We start from the raw sequence: 20,653 nt of genomic DNA, 5'->3' as shown, positions 1-20,653 counted from the left end.
GCATATATTTATCAGACCCTTCAGGAAAAAATGTGCTAGCAACCTCTGTATCTAAGACGCTGATAAAATATGACTCCGGAACATATTTCAGTCAATCCTCATCGATTTCTGACAGGGTTGTCATCTTTTGAAGCATGACATTGAAGAAGAAAGAACAAATAAGCCAAGAATAGCCATAAATATAATTATATAATTAGCAGCTAAAAAGAGGTGTTATGAACTGATCCTATTATTGATTTTCGTTTGAAGCTATACCTTAATTTGACTTAAGAAAGACAAAAAAAAAAAAAAAAAAACAATAAATCAAGAACATTTGAAATATCCCTATAAAGAGAGATTTGTGTGTAAGTTTTTGGATGGTAATACTAAAGACCCACAAAAAAGAATCTGAAAAAGATGGGAAAAGACTTAATATATAGTGAAAATTACTAAGGGCTAATATATATATATATATATATATATATATATATATATATATATATATATATATATATATATATATATATATATATATATATATATATATATATATATATATATATATATATATATATATATATATATACATATATATATATATATATATATATATTACTTATTTAAAGATATAAGGTTTGTGTGATAACGATAGAAAATTGGGATGATTTTAGTTATTTTCAACTAAAAAGTCTGTTTCAAACAGTTCGTGGTAACGAACTGTAGTAAGGAGCGACCCGGCTCAATAGTAACCAAAAACTCTAAAAAATTGAATTTTGATATCAATAGCTACATCAAAAGAATCGTATTTTAATGCTGATTTTAAATATATAAATTTCATCAAGTTTAGTCTTACCGATCAAAAGTTTGGAGCCTGAGAAAATTTGCCTTATTTAGGAAATAGGGGGAAACACCCCCTAAAAGTCGTAGGATCTTAACAAAAATGACACCATCAGATTCAGCGTATCAGCGAACTCTACTGTAGAAGTTTCAAGCTCCTATCTACAAAAATGTGGAATTTTGTATTTTTTGCCAGAAGACAAATCACGGGTGCGTGTTTATTTGTTTATTTTTTTTCCCAGGGGTCATCGTATCGAATAAGTGGTCCTAGAATGTCGCAAGAGGGCTCATTCTAACGGAAATGAAAAGTTCTAGTGCCCTTTTAAGTGACCAAAAAATTGGAGGGCATCTAGGCCCCCTCCCACGCTCATTTTTTCCCAAAGTCAATGGATCAAAATTTTAGATAGCCATTTTGTTCAGCATAGTCGAAAACCCTAATAACTATGTCTTTGGGGATGACTTACTCCCCCACAATCCCTGGGGGAGGGGCTGCAAGTTACAAACTTTGACCAGTGTTTACATATAGTAATGGTTATTGGGAAGTGTACAGACGTTTTCAGGGGGTTATTATTTTGTTTGGGGATGGGACTGAGGAGAGGAGGCTATGTTGGAGGATCTTTCCTTGGAGGAATCTGTCATGGGGGAAGAAAAATTCAATGAAAAGGGCGCAGGATTCTCTAGCATTAATATAAGAAAACAATGAAAAATAAATATGAAAACGTTTTTTCAAATGAAAGGAAGAAGTAGCACTGAAATTTAAAACGAACAGAGATTATTACGCATATGAGGGGTTCTAAAAATACTTTAGCGTAAAGAGCGATCTATTTAGGAGGAGATAAATACCTTGCTCTTTATGCTAAAGTATTTTTTAGTAATTTCAACTATTTATTCTGCGGCCTTTCTGATTCAGGGGTCATTCTTAAAGAATTGGGACTAAACTTACGATTTAGTATAAAGAGCGAGGCATTAACGAGGGTACAAACCACCTCGTATACATAATAAAAATGTAAGGTTATGAAAGTTTGTTACGTAAGTTAATTCTTAAGTTACGTATATTTTTTACTAATAAAAACGTTCGTTAAAAATTAAAAGTTCTAGTTGCCTTTTGAAGTAACCGAAAAATTGGAGGGCAACTAGGCCTCCTTCTCCACCCCTTATTTCTCAAAATCGTCTGATCAAAACTAAGAGAAAGCCATTTAGCCAAAAAAAGAATTAATATACAAATTTCATTTTAATAATTTATTTGCGGAGAGCCAAAACCAAACATGCATTAATTCAAAAACGTTCAGAAATTAAATAAAAAAAACTAATTTTTTAGCTGAAAGTAAGGAGCGACATTAAAACTTAAAACGAACAGAAATTACTCCGTATATGAAATGGGCTGTCCCCTCCGTAATCCCTCGCTCTTTCCGCTAAAGTTTCACTCTTTGCCACAAATCTACTTTTTAAAATAATTAAAAGCTTTGGCGTAAAGAGCGAGGGATTGCGGAGGGGACAACCCATTTCATATACGGAGTAATTTCTGTTCGTTTTAAGTTTTAATGTCGCTCCTTACTTTCAGCTAAAAAAAATAGTTTTTTTATTTAATCAAGGAAATACCCATAAATTGCACTTTTTCTCTATTTTTTTTTTAACTTTACAACTTCATTTTTTTCACCTGTTTGGCCAAAACGAGAATATTTGGTGAAAATGATAAATACGAATTTTTGAGGTATTTCAACTTTTCTTGTAACAGAAACTGTTGTCATTTTTTGCTATTTTTACATAAAAAAAAAATAACAAAAAAAAACAAAACAAGCTAACTTAGCCCATCACAACAGACAATATTAATTCTATTTTTCAGATAACAACCCTGTTTCGAAGAAATAATAACACATTGCCCTTCTTCTCTACTTCTAATGGCTCTAAATGGGCGGAGGCAGGAGAGCAATTGTCCTCCTCTCTGGATTTCCCCTAAGTCCCAAATTTTTAAATACCCATTTTCGAGTATTTTCATGTAAAAAATCGAAAAGTAACAAAATTGTCACTTCCCCCTTGATTTTGAGATGCATATTTTCTTGTAGGCTGTCTCTATTTTTTTTTAATTAAAAAATCCTTGCCTCCTCCCTACATTTTCGTGAATTATCACTCTTTTCTGCTTCTTAAACACTATAATTTCAAATTTTCCCCCTACATCGTTTTTTCGCTCTCATGGACAACACTGATTTTTACATTCTGACGATAATTCATGGAAAATTTTATTTGTGAAATTCTTGGAATATTTTTACCCAACTCTTCATGAAAGAATTTCTGATGACCTCTGTATGGAATAAGAAGATAATATACGACTCCGGAACATATATCTTTCAGCTCTTATCATTGTCTGACAAGGCTCTCTTTTTTCTTCTCCGACGTTTTGCTTCAATGAACAAGTCTCGAGATAGCTCCTTTTTTCGGGTTGACGAAAAACATACGATATCTATATAGATCATAAACGTCATATGCTTTTGCAGATTAAGTTCATGCTGGAGTAATGTCTTCATCAGAGTTAAGTGTAAAGGGATAAAGATCCTAAGATCCCTCCGAGTATCCCTTCTCTACATTGTGTTTCTTTAGTAAGTTTTGTCATTTTGATGTTATGTTCATTTCAATTTTGTCAGAAATGAATGTTATGTTGTAGCCTAAAATGTTTTTATTTTTATTAACCACCCGCAAGTTTATCCAAACCATTGTAAAAGCTCATTTGCTACAAATTTAGTAGAATACCCATATTCTATTGGAGTTTATTTTAAAATTTTCCAGCAGTATTCAAACTAACTTAGAAAAGTTACTAAATTTTATCGTAAAATTACTAATTTTTAAATTATACATATTTTTATAGAAACATTTCTAATTCTCAGGACCAAATTTTTGATTTTCCTTGTAAAACTGCTGTAGAAAATAGTGATTTTGAGTTTCCTAAAATAGATTTTGAAGAAAATTTATCTCAACTTTGAAGAATTTTTTAAAATGAACAACAAGTCATAAGTTTCTGAAAATTCTGATATTTGAATTTTAAACCAAATACTTTTTAAATTATTTTCCAAGGCATGTAGGTAAGGTAAAAGGCCTTCGGGCCCATTACCCCCTCCCCAGATTCTATTTTTTTCAGAGTTCCTTCATATATATATATATATATACATACATACATACATACATACATACATACATACATACATACATACATACATACATACATACATACATACATACATACATACATACATACATACATACATACATACATACATACATACATATATATCATATTATTAACCTGTTTATCCGCATTGACAAACTTTTCCCCGTCCAAATTATGAAGCCTTTTCCAGAGCATATTCTCTTGTAGGTGCATGCATCATAATATTTTTTTGCTACGTCTAGAGTGTTTCCTGTGTATTACACTTTATGATTGTTGCCTACTGCTGAATAAGAAATATCCAATCTGAAAATATGTCTGAAATTTAAAGGATAATGTGGAGAATTGTCCATGGGGGGGGGATTTTTCCTTCAGACAAAGAGCTGAAATCGACAAGTTTCCTTACATCTTCTGATAATTCCCTCCTGAGTTCTCTCGCAGGATTTTGCATGATCGCATTTAAATAGCTAGTGTCAAATGTTTGAAACATAGGTTCTATACCAATCTACCCTTGCCTTTGCCTATTCTCTAGTGGGTTGACAGCCCTTAGTTAATCTATTGATCTCACATATGAAAGTTCTAATAGCCACTCCTATTTCAGCAAAAATCTCATTTTCTAATCCCTTGAAACTATATAGCGCTCCAAGAATGTTTGGCTGTAGGCCTATATTCTCCTTCCGGATGTTTAGGAAAATAGCAATTTATAAATTCTTTCTTTTATTGTTAAGCTTGTATTAGTAATTCAAGCAAAGTTTGCGTTCTCGTTTTACAGGAAATTTGAGATTGAAGCAGCTGGTTCTTTTTATTGGAGTACCCACTTATCCCAACAATATCCCCTAAAAAATAATTAAAGGAAAGTATTTTTTTTCAGGCTTAACGTAGGGTAGTACAATTGTATTGTCATTATAGGGATTTTATTTTAATTTCCCTTTTGGACCCGAAGAAGTTTCACGGGGAAGAGAGGGGCGGGACGAACTGGAAGAAAAAACCTGTTGTTGTCTTATTTATGTATATCCCGCCTTTTCTGTAGTCAGGTGCGTCGCCACAAGAAGTATAGTTAGTAGGGGACGTGAAGGCAAGGTAAACAGTTGAATTTGTTTAGGGCATGGAGTAACTCTGCTAAAACATCCAATGGTTTTTCAAAAAACTTCAAAGGCTCGAAAAATGGTTTTTCGTCAGATATGCGTTTGCAAATTTTACGAGTGATATACTTTTGGGCATTTGTGATCTTCCAAAGGTTGGAAAAGGTGTGAATACCCATTGCGAGGTAGTGTGAATACTGCCCTGCGATTATCAATGGGAACAAGGGTTATAAATTGGTTTAGGATTGCTATATCTTTGTTGAAACATTATAGTCCTATTCAAACATAGTCCCGTCTTTCTCAGAAAACCCATGGGAAGAATAGCCCTCCCCCTAGATCCTTTCAAATTGATGCCCGTGCTACGAATCGCTACAAAAAGTGAATTTGTTATAATCGTTTTGTAAATATTATTCTTCGCAATTCCAAAGTTCTTACGATTCAGGCTTTTTACATAAACTTATTTAGAAGCAAAAGAAAATATAGGTTTTGTCTGCTGGTTTTCTATTGCAGTATCTTGACAGAGAAATAGAGGAAGTGGCGTAATTTTACCAAAATGTAGAGGGACAAAAAGTAAACCGCATTTTTTTTTGGGGGGGGGGGGGCAGGTGGTGGTGTAATTTTTATTCTTATTTAGCTTTTCCGATGAAAATCCCCCCATAAAAGGTTTTTTAATGACATAACCAAGAAAGGGAATTTTTAAAAGTATTACTAGGTTTGTTTTAACAATAAATACAACAATAAATTTAAACAGTAAAGGACAATTACGTCATCATATTCCTCCAGGTTCTCCTCCAAGGCTCTATGACCTTTAATACAGGGGGTATTCCAGCGTAACAGGAAAATTAATTGCTCATAGATGATGGAGTATGCACTAAATGATATTTCTGCTTAATTTTGAATGAAATTAGCATTTTATAAAAATGTGATAATGACTGTGACTCCAATTTCGTTGTTTAAAACGCAGATTTATTTCGAAGGTGGAATTTAACTACCCTGTATAAAAATTAGGCATTTCGATTGTTTCAGAACGTTTGATTAGCTCAGATCAAAATACCGATAACTCGAGCGTGTATGCTTGACGAGGGGCTCTGGGCCAGGATCCCCTCAAATCCCAAAAATTCTTTACAAATTGTCAAATAGTTTTTATGGCACTTGGTATCTACCAGGTGACATATAGCGATCGCAGATTCTGTCGGTCGGTCGGTCTGTCTGTCGGTCTGTCTGTCTGTCCCAGTTTTGCTAGTTTAGGCACTTCCAGGTAAGCTAGGACGATAAAATTTGGCAGGCGTATCAGGAACTTGAGCAGATTAAATTAGAAATGTTGTTTCCCCGATTCGATCATCTGGGAGGGAGTGGGGGGAGGACCATAAATCGGAAAAATTAGAAAAAATGAGGTATTTTTAACTTACGAACGAGTGATCGAATCTTAATAAAATTGATATTCGGAAGGATATCGTGTCTCAGAGCTGTCATTTTAAATCCCGACCGGATGTGGTGACATTGGGGGCAGTTGGGGGGGGGGGGCTAAAATCTTGGAAAACGCTTAGAGTGGAGGGATCGGGATGAAATTTGGTGGGAAAAACTAGCACAAGTCCTAGATACGTGATTGACACAATTGGAACGGATCCGGTCTATTTGGGGGAGTTGGGTGGAGAGGTAATTCTGAAAAATTAGAAAAAATAAGGTATTTTTAACTCACGAAGGAGTGATCGGATCTTAATGAAATTTCATATTTAGAAAAACCTCGTAACTCAGATATCTTATTTTAAATCCCGACTGGATCCAGTGTCATTGGGGGGGGGAACCGGAAATCTTGGAAAACGCTTAAAGCGGAGAGATAAGGAAGTCCAAGATACGTGACTGGCATAATCGGACCGGATATGCTCTCTTTGGTTGAGTTGGGGGGGGGAGTAATTCGGAAAAATTAGAAAAAATGAGGTATTTGTAACTTACGAACGGGTGCTCAGATCTTAATGAAATGTGATATTTAGAAGGATTTTGTGCTTTAAAACTCTCATTTTTAAATCGCGACGAGATCTGGGGACATTGGGGGGAGTTGGAGGGAGAAACCGGACTTCTTGGAAAACGTGAAAATCGAGGTATCTTACGAATGGGTGATCGGATCTTAATGAAACTTGATATATAGAAATATCTTATGTCTCAGATACTCCATTTTCAGTTCGAATCGGATCCGGGGACATAGAGGGTTGGATGGGGTAAACAGAAATCTTGGAAACCGGAAATCTTGGGAAACGCTTAGAGTGGAGAGATCGGGATGAAACTTGATGGGAAGGATAGGCACAAGTTATAGATACGTGATTGACATAATTGGAATGGACCCGTTCTCTTTGGGGGAGCTGGGGTTGTTAATTTGGAAAAATTAGAAAAATTGGGGTATTTTTAACATAGGAACGGGTGACCAGATCTTAATGAAATTTGATATTTAGAAGGAACTCATGTCTCAGAGCTCTTATTTCGAATCCCGACCAGGTGCGTTGATATTGGGGGTAGTTGGAGGGGGACACCGGAAATTTTGGAAAACACTTGGAGTGGAGAGATCGGGATGAACCTTGGTGGGTAGAAAATGCAAATGTAGTAGATACGTGATTGACGTAACCGGACTGGATCCGCTCTGTTTGGGGGAGTTAGGGGCGGGATTCAGTGCTTTGGCGAGTTTGGTGCTTTTGGACGTGATAGGACGATGAAAATTGGTAGGCGTGTCAGGGAGCTGCACAAATTGACTTGATAAAGTCGTTTTCCCCGATTCGACCATCTGGGGAGCTGAAGGGAGGGGAAAAATTAGAAAAATTGAGGTATTTTTAACTTACGAGTGTGTGATCAGATGAATTTTGATATTTAGAAGGACCTCGTGTCTCAGAGCTCTTATTGTAAATCCCGAACGGGATTAAGCCTCTGATTTTCCTTTTAAATCAATCTATTGATTCTTAAAATTTTGTTAGAGCTCATACCATATGAGCTCTTGGCTCTTCCGACCTCGTCACAAGTGCCTTATGAGCTCTTAGCTCTTGTTTTATTATTATTCTTGTTTTAAAAAAAGAATGAACGTGCGTGAAATCACCAGAAAAGTACTCAAAGACGCTCAAATCGGGTTTCAAAATGTATTCCATTCCTAGTCCTTCCGTATCGTTTCCATAGCTTTTCCGATATTTATTTTTTTTGTAATGCCTAAGTGTCAGAGTTGCCACCCCCTATAGTTTTACTATTCCCCTATAATCGATAATATTTTCGTATGATTCACCTATTTTAACCTCCCCCCCCCGGAAGATTTTTGGTATTGACATGTCAATAGAAGATATATATCTCAAACGAGATTCAGCCCCCCTCCCATATAATGGTATGTGGAAGTAGCCAAACCCGTGTCTTGTATCATTTAGCTTTAGGGTACTTTGATTTTAATTTTCCGATTGTCATTTACGACTTGGTAGTTGCCAACTTAATGGCAGTGTAAACAAATAACTTATCTGTCACATCCTTTTTTTAAAGCAAAAAACGCAGTTATGAGTGGCGCGCATATATGAAAAATGATACACATGGCTTTGACAGTTGTGTAAAGCTCAGATTCCTTAATGACATATTTATGCCATTGGTACAGCACGCGTCTAGTATCGCTGAGTGAAGTGGTGGGTGGGGCAGGGTGACGCGCGGGGGATTCCGTGGGAATAACCAAATCACATTAGGAAAATAAATCATGGCAATAGGGATAGGGACAAGTAAAGTCAAGTGTTTTGATTTGATGCATGAAGGCCTTTGACGTATTTGATTTTTGATGTGGGAATGTACTTCAATTTACGGTCCATGGAAATGACATTAACAATCGGTACTGCAATATAAAGATGTCGGATGGTCCTGTCAATATAGGCAGAGGAGTTTCTTTGTGGTGATAATTTCTTTTTTTCCTGTTATAAGCAGAGGCAGTACACACTAAAATGTACTAAAAGGGGTAAAAGTTCTTGCTAACGGATAACTGGAATATTTCAAGGCTAGAAGTGAAAGTGTCTTAATATGTAAAGTTTTTCTTAAATAGTTTTGAGAGGTAACACTCTAGTTAATTACGCATTCTGAAAGAAACACTATTTTAAGAGAATAGTAATAGGCTACTATTTGATTCCCCAATCAATTCTCTTTCCAAATGCTTTAGTTCCTACCATGACAATACGTCCAATCCCCTTCTTCCTAATGGGGCGAGATTTTAACCCTGGGCTATGCACAAAACTTCAAAAAACACTAATAGCAAAATTCTTATTTTATAATAAGTTTAAAGTTTGGTAGATTTTTAGTGATTTATAAAATCAAGGAAGCATTTTAGTAAGATAAAATTAGTCCATTGGATTTCTTTTTGTATGCTATTTCCAAATATCATGGTCACTTTCCTGACAATGCGCCCCTCCTGACCCGATGGTCCCAGACATAGACCGTGACATAGCCCATAGCCAGACGCAGCCCCGTATAGCAAGTACGTGAGTGGCAGATATACACAAACTAAGGAAAACACTAAAATAATGAGATCATTATTTTATGACATGCTGCATGTTTCTATTACTCAGATTATCATGTTTCCTTCAAATGTTACCACATCTTAAAATTTTTCAGATGATATTTTTAAATTATTTAAAATAGTTAGATTATATTTTATCTATAAGTACGATTGCAATCATTGAGACGGACTGGTCTTTGTCAGGTAAACAATGCCAGAACAGGTTGATAAAATAAGACTAGAGGCATCAGGAGATAAAAACGAGGAAGAAATACATTATTTAGGGCTATATCTGGGACCATGAGGGTATGGACTGGGTGGGATCAGCACTGTCGAAAAAGCAACCATACTATTTGTAATGAGTAGAAATAAGGAACTTAACGGTACTTTTCAGGGGCCTATAGAAAACCGTTTTTTCTGTCTGCTGTAGGTTATCAGTAGCTTAGTCTCGTTGAGAAAAACTGTTAAGTTAGGTATCTAACATAATGCGTTTAGGGCCGCCTTCTTTTCATAATTTTCTTCTGTAGTTTCCTCCATTTTGTTTCTAAACTATTGTATTAGTAGTGACGGCCTTCTGAATTAGGACACACCGACAAGGGGGAAACCTGGAGGCACTAGCTCCTCAAGACATTATTATGCGCACCTGTGCAATACTATAGCACACCTGTAACGGTATAGTACACCTACGTAATAGGGAATGTTTTCTTCGAGATGCAGGTGTCTCTTACGTAACAGGGAATGTCTACTTTGGATGTTACATCATAGGGTTTGATTGTTTACTTTTGGTTGTTACGTGATAGGGAATGTTTCCTAAAAGATGCAGGCGTATGTTACGAAATAGGGAGTGTTTACCTTGGTTGCTGTGTAATAGGCTTTGTTTACTTATGGTGTTGTGTAATAGTAAATGTTTTCTAAGAGATGCAGGTGCTTGTTACATAGTAGGATGTTAGAGTTCGCTAGTCAAGCCGGAAATCCCTAGTTGTAACTGAGGGTTCAAATACGTGGGTGTTAGGTAATGACGGTGAACACTTGGGATGTGACCCAATCTTGTATGACTAGATAGATTTATTGGGGGTTACGTAATCTTACGTAACTTGGTAGATTTATTGATGTAATGGCAGCACACACGTGGAGTGTTGCGTACTGACGGTAGACACACGCGTGTTATATAATACTTTAAGAGATTTTTTCCTCGGGACTTCATTTTCTTTCATGATGTTTTTTCTCGGAGGAATTTTATACTCTAAAATTTTTTTTGTCCGCATTAGGATTCGAACATTAGACCAGAGATTTCCCCAGTGGCCAGAAATGAGCCTTAACCAACTGGACCAGCAAACTATTCATAATATTTTGATTCAGGCAATACATTCTACATGATAATCTATTGCACGCAAGGAGAATCCTCTGTTTGAGCATACAAGAATGATCAAATGAGTTGCGTGTTTCCATATGGTTGCAATAATCAAACAGTTCGAGGTAACGAACTGTAGTAAGGAGCGACCCGGCTCAATAGTAAACAAAACTCTTAAAAAACGGAATTTTGATGCTAAAAGATACATTAAAAGAATCAAATTTCCATGCCGGTTTTAAATATATAAGTTTCATCAAATGTAGTTTTCGTCATCAAAAGTTACGAGCCCGAGAAAATTTGCCTTATTTTGGAAAATAGGGGGAAACAACCCCTAATAGTCATGGAATCTTAACGAAAATCACACCATTGCATTCAGCGTATCAGAGAACCCTAAAGCGAAAATTTCAAGCTCCTATGTACAAAAATGCGGAATTTCGTAATTTTTGCCCGAAGACAGATCACGGGTGCGTGTTTATTTGTTTGTTTTTTCCCCCCAGAGGTCATCGTATCGACCAAGTGGTCCTAGAATGTCGCAAGAGGGCTCATTCTAACGGAGATGAAAAGTTCTAGTGCCCTTTTTAAGTGACCAGAAAAATTGGAGGGCACCTAGGCCACCTCCCACGCTCATTTTTTTTCCAAAGTCAACAGATCAAAATTTTGAGATTGCCATTTTGTTCCACATAGTGGAAAACAATAATAACTATGTCTTTGGGGATGAATTACTATTACTCCTCCACAGTCCCTGGGGGAGTGGCTGCAAGTTACAAACTTTGACCATTGTTTACATACAGCAATGGTTATTGGGAAGTGTACAGACGTTTTCAGGGGAATTTTTTGGTTTGGGGGCTGGGTTGAGGGGAGGGTGCTATGTGGGAGGATATTTCCTTGGAGGAATATGTCATGGGGAAGAGAAATTCAATGAACCTGGCGCGGAATTTTCTAGCATTACTATTAAAAAAAAAATAAAAAAATAAACACGAAAAAGTTTTTTCAATTGAAAGTAAGGAGTAGCATTAAAACCTAAAACGAACAGATATTATTACGCATATGAGGGGTTGTAAAAATACTTCTAAAAAGACTTCTAAAAAGACTGATTTTTGCATTCGGTTATTATTGGAAGGTTTTAATGAAAATGCCAACGTTTCTTTGAGCCATATTTGCACTATGCATATTTCTTGCCACCGTGGCAATACGTGGCTTACCCACCCTTGGAAGCAATTCCAGCGATGAGAGGGTTATTATTATAGGTAAATTAAAGCCAATATTAAGAGATATACCCGGGACGTCTTAATTAAAACGCATCGTTTCTGTTGCTCTATTAGACGCACCTGCAATAAAAAGAGACATATTTGTCGTATTCAGTTATTTCTGAGAGGTTTAAATGAAACAAAAAACAAGTTTCTCTTTAGCCAAGACTATGCATATTCACGTCACTGTGACAATATGTGGCTAGCCCACGCCCTAGCAAACCATTACAGAGGGGAGGCTTGTTTTTAGACGCAAATTTAAACCTTAGTAAGGGTTATTTCTGAGAGATCTTTATGAAAATGCCTTGTTTCTTATACCGGGTGTTAGCTTTCAGTCCCCCCCACCGAATAATTCTTTTACCACATCCCACTTTAACTTTAAGCTTTAGAACATGTTAGTCCAATCAATTCACGCCACCATGGCAATATGTGGTGGGTTCTAGACATCCCTATGATACATATTATTATCCGTAAGACACTTTCCAGATATTTTTCACGATAAAGTTATGCTTTAAATCTAATGTTTCATTTTTTTTGCAACTCTGTCCTCCGCGTTACACCATGTCAATTCACGTCACCGTGTTACACTATTACGTAACCTCTGGTACCATCCAGCACCTCTTCATCATTCCCAAGACATTTTCCAGATATTTTCTTATTAAAAATCAAGTATTAAACCCAATGGTTCCTGTTTTCGCAATTCACCCCCAACGTGATACACCATGTCAATTCACGCCACCGTTCCATACTATTACCTGCCCTATGGCACCCTATAGTAACCCCTCATCATTCCAAAAACATTTTCAAAATCATGTATTAAATCCAACGGTTCGTGTTTGCGGAAACCCACCTCAACGTGTTGCTATATCTCAATTCACACCACCTTGCCACATTATGACTGGCCCTCTGACACCCTCTAGTGCCCCCGCATCATTCCTAAGACATTTTCCAGATATTTTTTAATTAAAAATTATGGCCAAATTCATTGGATCATGTTTTCACAAGCCACCCTCAACGTGATACACCTTGTCTATTCACGCTACTGTGCCACACTATTACTTGCCCTCTGGCACCTTTTGCACTCCCTCATCCTTCCTAAGGCATTTTCCTAAGGCATAAGGCATGGGAGAACTACACTTCATTATGCTTGCGTACACCTAAGGGGCGTATAGAAGCTGTTAAAACTCTTATGTAAACTATTGTGTATAGAAGCTGTTAAAACTGGAGTATGTATCTTTGCTGCTTAGATAAGGTAACCTCCCTTAACTGATTATAATGTATATCCCACAAAAAAAAACGAAAAAAGGAATACCCGACAAAAAAAGATCTTTGGGCTGTGTAACCTCGTTATAGCAGAAAAGAGGGATATCGGCCAATAATACATTATCCTTCTCTCCTCCTTGAAATAAAGGGATTGCCCTAGCCCTTTTATGGCACTCAGGATATAAGTCATTTTTATAACTTTTATTTGTCAGGTACAAAATTTGGTGTGATATGACAGGAAAAATTGCCTTAAATACCTATACTGACATTAAATTAGACCCCGCAGCGCTATTTCGCATATTTTTTTTACTACATCCTTCAATTATTTTTAGTAACCGGTCGTTGATACACTGATAAAAACATTACTTTCAGGAAAAATTGGGTCAAAGAGCCATCACTGGGATGTTGTGCAACTGACGATCTGAATAAATAATCGAAAGCCCACTAATAAAAAATCTTTTCAAAGACACTTAAAATGGAAGCATTCCGAAACAACTAATTTTATATAAATGATTACATGAACATATTTTATTAAATATTCTGTATTATAATATACTCCTTATGATAAATATTTTTATTTTGTTATTTATAATAATATTATAAATATTATTATTATTATTACTTTTACTACCACTACTAATAACTCAATGCAGCACCGAGCTGCCTGAGGACAACATAGCTCTTTACACTCAACCTCCTTTCCAATCGATTTAAAAGATCCCTCTTTACAGTGCCCCAAGAAATTCTAGTCTCGCTTAAATCCTTCCTTGCTACCTCCTCCAGTTCAATTTAGGCACAACCTGCTTTTTGTTTGGCCGTAAAAGGTTGGTTAAAATGGACGATCTTTGGGAGTGGCAAGAAGTTTTTTTATCGTTTAGTAAAGTGGGATTAGTAGAGTGGGATTATATTGAGTTTCTACCAGAATTTTTCGGCCGAGGGTACTGAAACCTAACACCCGGTCAAAGAAAGACGCAGTTTCTAATGACTTCTCAGAAATAATTCTTAGTAAGGTTTAAATTTATTTCTAATAAGAAGCCTTCCCCTCTGGAATTATTTGCTTGGGGGTGGGCCAGCCACATATTGTCACGGTGACATGATATGCATATTCTTGGGTCGAAAGAATCTTGGCACTTTCATTTAAACATCTCAGAAATACCCGAATGCAAAAATATGTCTCTTTCTCTTGCAGGCGCGTCTAATATAGCAATTATGACCTCCCGGGAATATCTCTTAATATTGGCTTAAATTTACCTCCAATAATAACCATCCCTCTTTTGAATTGTTTGCTAGGGTGGTTTATTGCCACGATATTGCCAGATATTGCCACGATGGTGGGAAATACGACTCAAAGAAACGTTGACATTATTAGAACCTTTTGGTGATAATCGAATGCAAAATTCTGTCTCTTTTTCCTAGTTTGCAAGTTTCTTTTTTTGTGTTTTTGCTACTATCACGATTTGAATTAATGACAAGTAACATGCAGGCGCATCTAATAGAGGAATAGAAGCGAGGCATTTTCATTAAGACCTTTTCATTATTTCCTAATTGGGATTTGATATACCTCTAATAACAATCCACCCTCTCTGGAATTGCTTGCTAGGGGGGTGGGCTAGCCAAACAATGCCACGGTGGCCTGAATATGCACTTTCAATAACGACTTGACTCAATGAAACGTTTTATTTTCAATAAAACTTTTCGGAAATAACTGAGTGCAAAAATCTGTCTATCTTTTTTGCAGGCATGTCTAATAGAGAATAGAAACGTGGCAGTTTCACTAAGACCCCTATAAATAGCTCTTAATAGGGCTTAAATTTATCTCTAATATCAGCCCTCCCCTCTCGACTTGATTACTAGGGTTCCCACCTTGCTTTAATTCATGGTTCTTTTTGCTTATATTCTATCCTTTATAAGCTTTATCACGTTTTGTTTTTTTCGTTTGTTGTGATTTAATTTTTTTTTTCTGTGTTTTAGTAATGCTTGTAAATATGTTTTCATTAACATAATATGTATGTACAAAAGCCTTAATTCTTTAAATTATTTGTTCCACGATAAAACTTCAATATGTTTCACTAATGCAACTTAAACATCTTGTAGTCTATGCACACGGGTATGCTCATTTAAGATTGCCTCTAATATAAGTGCTAAATTCAGTACAGTGAAGAGGGAAAGAAGGACTTTTGACCATTTATGAAGGTGTTCTGTATTCTAACCATAATGATACTCTTGCTTTTATTCCATCTCCGATAGCACATTCAAGTTCCAACAGAATAAAAGACTTTATTACTAAAAAAGTGTATTATGAACAAGCCCTAATATTATTTGATAACATTCTAAAGAATTACTTGACATGCATATGCTTATCAGATGTAAGCAATGTCTAGTAATCGATTTTCCCCTCGGCATGTCAATTATTGCAGCTATATTGGAACACGCAATTCGTTTAATCATTCTGGTATGCGCAAACAGGGGATTTTCTTGCGTGCAATAGATATCATGTAGAATGTTTTACCCGAATCAAAATATTATGAACAGTTTGCTGGTCCAACAACCAAAAGTAAACACCCAAACCCTATGATGTAACATCCAAAGCAAACGTTCCCTGTTACGTAAGAGACATCTGCATCTCGAAGAAAATATTCCCTATTAAGTAGGTGTACTATACCGTTACACCTGTGCTAAAGTATTGCGCAGGTGCTTGTAGTAATGTCTTGAGGGCCTAATAAGCTCTAGGTTTACCCTTTATGGGTACGCCTCAAAGCAGAGGGCCGTCACTACTTGTATTTTCATCTATTTTGGTATATTTCATTAGGATTAACCTAACTTGACTTCTAGGTGGAGTCAGGATATTTAATAAGTACCTTTATTCCTTTAGAAGTGGTCTACCAATAGAAGTTTTACCGAAAGTCTCTGACAATTAGATTGTGATGCTCCCTTTCATTTTTTACATCGTTTAAAATTATTCTTAACATACTCATTCCTTCGATTCTTTTCTTTCCTAATGATGTAATGCTATTGACCGGGAGTTATTTCGCAATGCTCGTTAACAAAGAGATACGACAATTCAAGCAATGAAAAACAAAGGCAAATATATTTTGTCTGGCTGTATCTCTGGCACCATTGTGGAGAAAGATGGGGCGCGATGTCACGGGGAAGGCAGTATGGAGGAGGTAGCATTTGTACTTGAGGGAAGTTCTTTTAGCTTCCCCTACTAAAAAATATACGCATAGTTCTTAAACAAATTTGTACGTAAGCGTCTGTGAATTGATGAGAAAATTTTTTCAGATTTAGCTGAAGAAATGAGTAAAATATGACTTAAATGGTATACATTGTTATTTGTGTAATTTAAACCACGACATTTGATCTTTATAAATGGCGAACATGGACTCTCTTATCAATTTCTGGGTTGTCACCACCGGTAACACCGCTGAACCCGATGATGTTTCCATCCTGTTCGTACTTTTCAAAGCAGTTCATAAACCCTAAACGGCTGGATACCCAAACCTCTAGATCTCCTATTGCTTTTATTTTCAAATTTAAACAAAATCTTTGAAGTCTTCGACAGAAATCTTTATCTTTACGTTCTAGATCCCTAAATCTCCCTGTGTTTTCCCATGAGAAAAATTACACTTGATAGAGATAAAAAGTCGAAGTTTTCGAGGAATTCTACTCTTACCTTACTCAAAAACCAAAATTTTGGCATTGAATGTTTGACCTTAAGTCATCATCTAAATTAAATTTTGGAGCTATCCCCATTCCAGTATTTAAATATAGATCTAGTCATATTTACTCATCTTAGCCTCTATTAGAAATTGTTTTAGCTATTCTTCAAGTTCATACAACACAGAAACTCCAGGAATAAAAATTAAAATATTCGGGGTAAAAAAAAGGAAAAAATTAACTAGCTATGAATTTCCAACGCTGTTATCAGCCATACTCACTCCGAAATGTTTTATCTAACCTTTTCACACTTCTGAAACAATCCCCAAAATTGATCACTATGCTGTCCTCAAAGGGAATATCATCAGTGTAATGTATGTCCAATTATACTATAATTCTCCGGATCTGCATTTTGCTGTGATCCCCTATTTGGGAAAAGCCTAGAAGTCGGCATTTGACAATTTTCCCAGAATTGTGAAAATGTCAGGTACGATCTTTAGGTGTGACAGCGTCGAATTTTGTTCTAATTTTTTTCGAATTGTTTATAATATCGGCGAATTTGGTAATTAGAAAAGGTAACGTAAAACTATCCGCATGAAGAAGCCAAATTCGAATATCACGTTTCTGTGAATTTCTTGTACTAGACAAAAATCAGTAGTGTCCTACAGACATAAAATAGATGATGGTAGTTAAACAGATGCCGAGGCAATGAAACCTATTCCGATTTAATTTTAGCACTGCCCAGGTGCCGAAAATACTTGTTAGTTTTCATCAGAAAAACTGACACAGAAATTTCTTCTCCGTCGCTTTTCGATTTTTACTCCAATTTTAAGGGTTTTAACATAAGATGAAACAGACGTGGGCTGACGTTTTTGGGCATTAATTTGTTCAAAAATTCTAGAATACTTCTAGGGGAAAGTTGTGTCGATTTGATCTAACTCTCATTAGTATCAATTTCAACTGTTCGTTGACTTAGTACGCTGTTGCTTCAAGAGTGGCAAACGTATTTCTTTGATGATAGTCTCCCCCCTTAAGGTGAGGAAAAACTGGTTTGCTGGTTTGAAAAGCTAGTGCTTGAACTGCTAATTAAAATTTGTATTTCAGCTGACAGTTCAGAACAGTTTACGCAAGCTTATCGAGAATAAATAAAAAAAAACTAATTTTTTTAGCTGAAAGTAAGGAGCGACATTAAAACTTAAAACGAACAAAAATTACTCCGTATATGAAATGGGTTGTCCCCTCCGCAATCCCTCGCTCTTTGCGCTAAAGCTTTTAATTGTTTTAGAAAGTAGAATTGTGGCAAAGAGTCAAACTTCAGCGTAAAGAGCGAGGGATTGCGGAGGGGACAACCCATTTCATATACGGAGTAATTTCTGTTCGTTTTAAGTTTTAATGTCGCTCCTTACTTTCAGCTAAAAAAATTAGTTTTTTTTTATTTAATTTCTGAACGTTTTTGAATTAATGCATGTTTGGTTTTGGCTCTCCGCACATAAATTATTAAAATGAAATTTGTGATTTGGTAAAATTTATAATATTTAGTTTACCTATTGTTGCTAAATGGAGGGATATATTAACAGGATAAGCTTGTTTTGGTTTTACTTGGTTGTTTTACATTTGCTGTTTTTTTTTCATAGGCATGTATTTTGGGGGTGATACCTGACGAGGGGATGCCATGGATATTCTGTGGTAGCCACAACACTGTGCTGGGTAGAGAATTTAGAGTGGCGAAACCCTATATAGGCCAGTGTATTCTCCTGATGAGCCCTTATGTTGGGTGTTGCCTCTGAATTATTTTTCTATATTATTTTTTCTATTGTTTGGTAAATGACGACTTATACTTATTGACGACATGACTGCCTGTCCATGGATTATTTTTTATGGTTGATTGTGTGTGGCTATGCTGTTTGACCTATGTGATTGTATGGATGAGTAGGGTTAAGGCCTCATTCAAGTGCTGGTCTATATTAATCACTAATTTAGGAAAATAGTCTTCCTTTTCTCCTTCTGTCTCTTTTTTTTGTGTTTGTGCTGTTGCATTGGTGATTTCTCTTTTCCTGATATATATATATATATATATACATATATATATATATATATATATATATATATATATATATATATATATATATATATATATATATATATATATATATATATATATATATATATATATATATATATATATATATATATATATATATATATACATCCACGTGAGTTGGTGCCCCTGGTCAGAGAAATAGTTATTTTGAAAGACTTTGGGTCAAGTGATTAACATATAAAAAAAATTGCTAAGACCCGCAAACGTAGGGTTTGCATTGTCTTTGTATGGTGCGCCTCGGCTTACAATAAGTCTTCATTTTTCTGAAGGCCCCGGGGCTTTTTGCTGGCTTAAGCGGTTTACTTAGGCTTGAAAAGGAGTATATATCTCTCTTTTGCAGTAATAGGAGAGCTTCTAATTCTTATGACATTCTATTGCGTTAACAAATTTAAATAAAATCAGAAATGCAATTTGGAACTTTGTGACCTTGAAAGATAATTATCATATTAACAATTTGGACTCACGTAATTCGATGATTTAAAACGGACCGGTTTTGAGTTTTGGAAACTTTCAGGGTTAGAAAACACACAAATAGGTGATGAGGGATTTTTTTTTAACTTTGGTATGATAAATGGAGTAAATGGAGTATTAAATAAAGTATAGGGCTCATGATGAATAAGCTGGTTTTGGCTTCAAAACCAATTATTTGTTTCAATCGCAGAGCTTGAAAAACAAATAAAGATTCAACCTTCTAAGTAGGCAGGGCTCTGTTTCATCCAAAGCTGCACTCCTTAAACTGCGTTTACATTTGGCGTTTTTGGGCAAAGTGCCACATTAATTAGCAACTTGGAAGTCCCGTTTTCTTATGCTGGGTTGAAAAACAGTTTTCTCGCTGTTTCATGGTTGATTTGTTTGCCGTTTTACTTGTAGAACACCAAATGAAAACGCGGCCTTAGTCCTGGGTACAGAATTGCCACTTTATAATATTTAGTTTACATCATTTCACAAAAATGAATTTCAAACAGTTCGTGGTAACGAACTGTAGTAAGGAGCGACCCGGCTCAATAGTAACCAAAACTCTAAAAAATTGAATTTTGATATCAATAGCTACATCAAAAGAATCGCATTTTAATGCTGATTTTAAATATATAAGTTTCATCAAGTCTTACCCATCAAAAGTTACGAGCCTGAGAAAATTTGTCTTATTTAGGAAAATAGGGGGAAACACCCCCTAAATGTCGTAGGATCTTAGCGAAAATGACACCATCAGATTCAGCGTATCAGAGAACCCTACTGTAGAAGTTTCAAGCTCCTATCTACAAAAATGTGGAATTTTGTATTCTTTTGCCAGAAGACAAATCACGGGTGCGTGTTTATTTGTTTGTTTGTTTTTTTTTTTCCCAGGGGTCATCGTATCGACCAAGTGGTCCTAGAATGTCGCAAGAGGGCTCATTCTAACGGAAATGAAAAGTTATAGTGCCCTTTTTAAGTGACCAAAAAAATTGGAGGGCATCTAGGCCCCCTCCCACGCTAATTTTTTTCCC

At 35.8% G+C, this 20,653-nt stretch overlaps 1 protein-coding gene across 4 annotated transcripts in view; it reads left to right on the top strand.

The window, feature by feature from the left end:
* LOC136035032 (uncharacterized) overlaps positions 1–20,653 on the top strand; it is a 321,337-nt gene that overhangs the window by 48,716 nt on the left and 251,968 nt on the right. Inside the window, exon 1 of one of the 4 annotated variants that reach the window (XM_065716627.1) lies at positions 3,387–3,410. The exons of the other annotated variants lie outside the window; for them this stretch is intronic. The gene's annotated coding sequence lies outside the window, so the exon portion shown is untranslated. Of the gene's footprint in view, positions 1–3,386; positions 3,411–20,653 lie in introns of those variants that run through there. 4 annotated transcript variants of the gene reach the window in all.

Source organism: Artemia franciscana, chromosome 13 (genome assembly GCF_032884065.1).
Source record: "Artemia franciscana chromosome 13, ASM3288406v1, whole genome shotgun sequence".
NCBI classification, from domain to species: domain Eukaryota; kingdom Metazoa; phylum Arthropoda; class Branchiopoda; order Anostraca; family Artemiidae; genus Artemia; species Artemia franciscana.
This window is presented reverse-complemented; position numbering and strand designations above follow the sequence as displayed.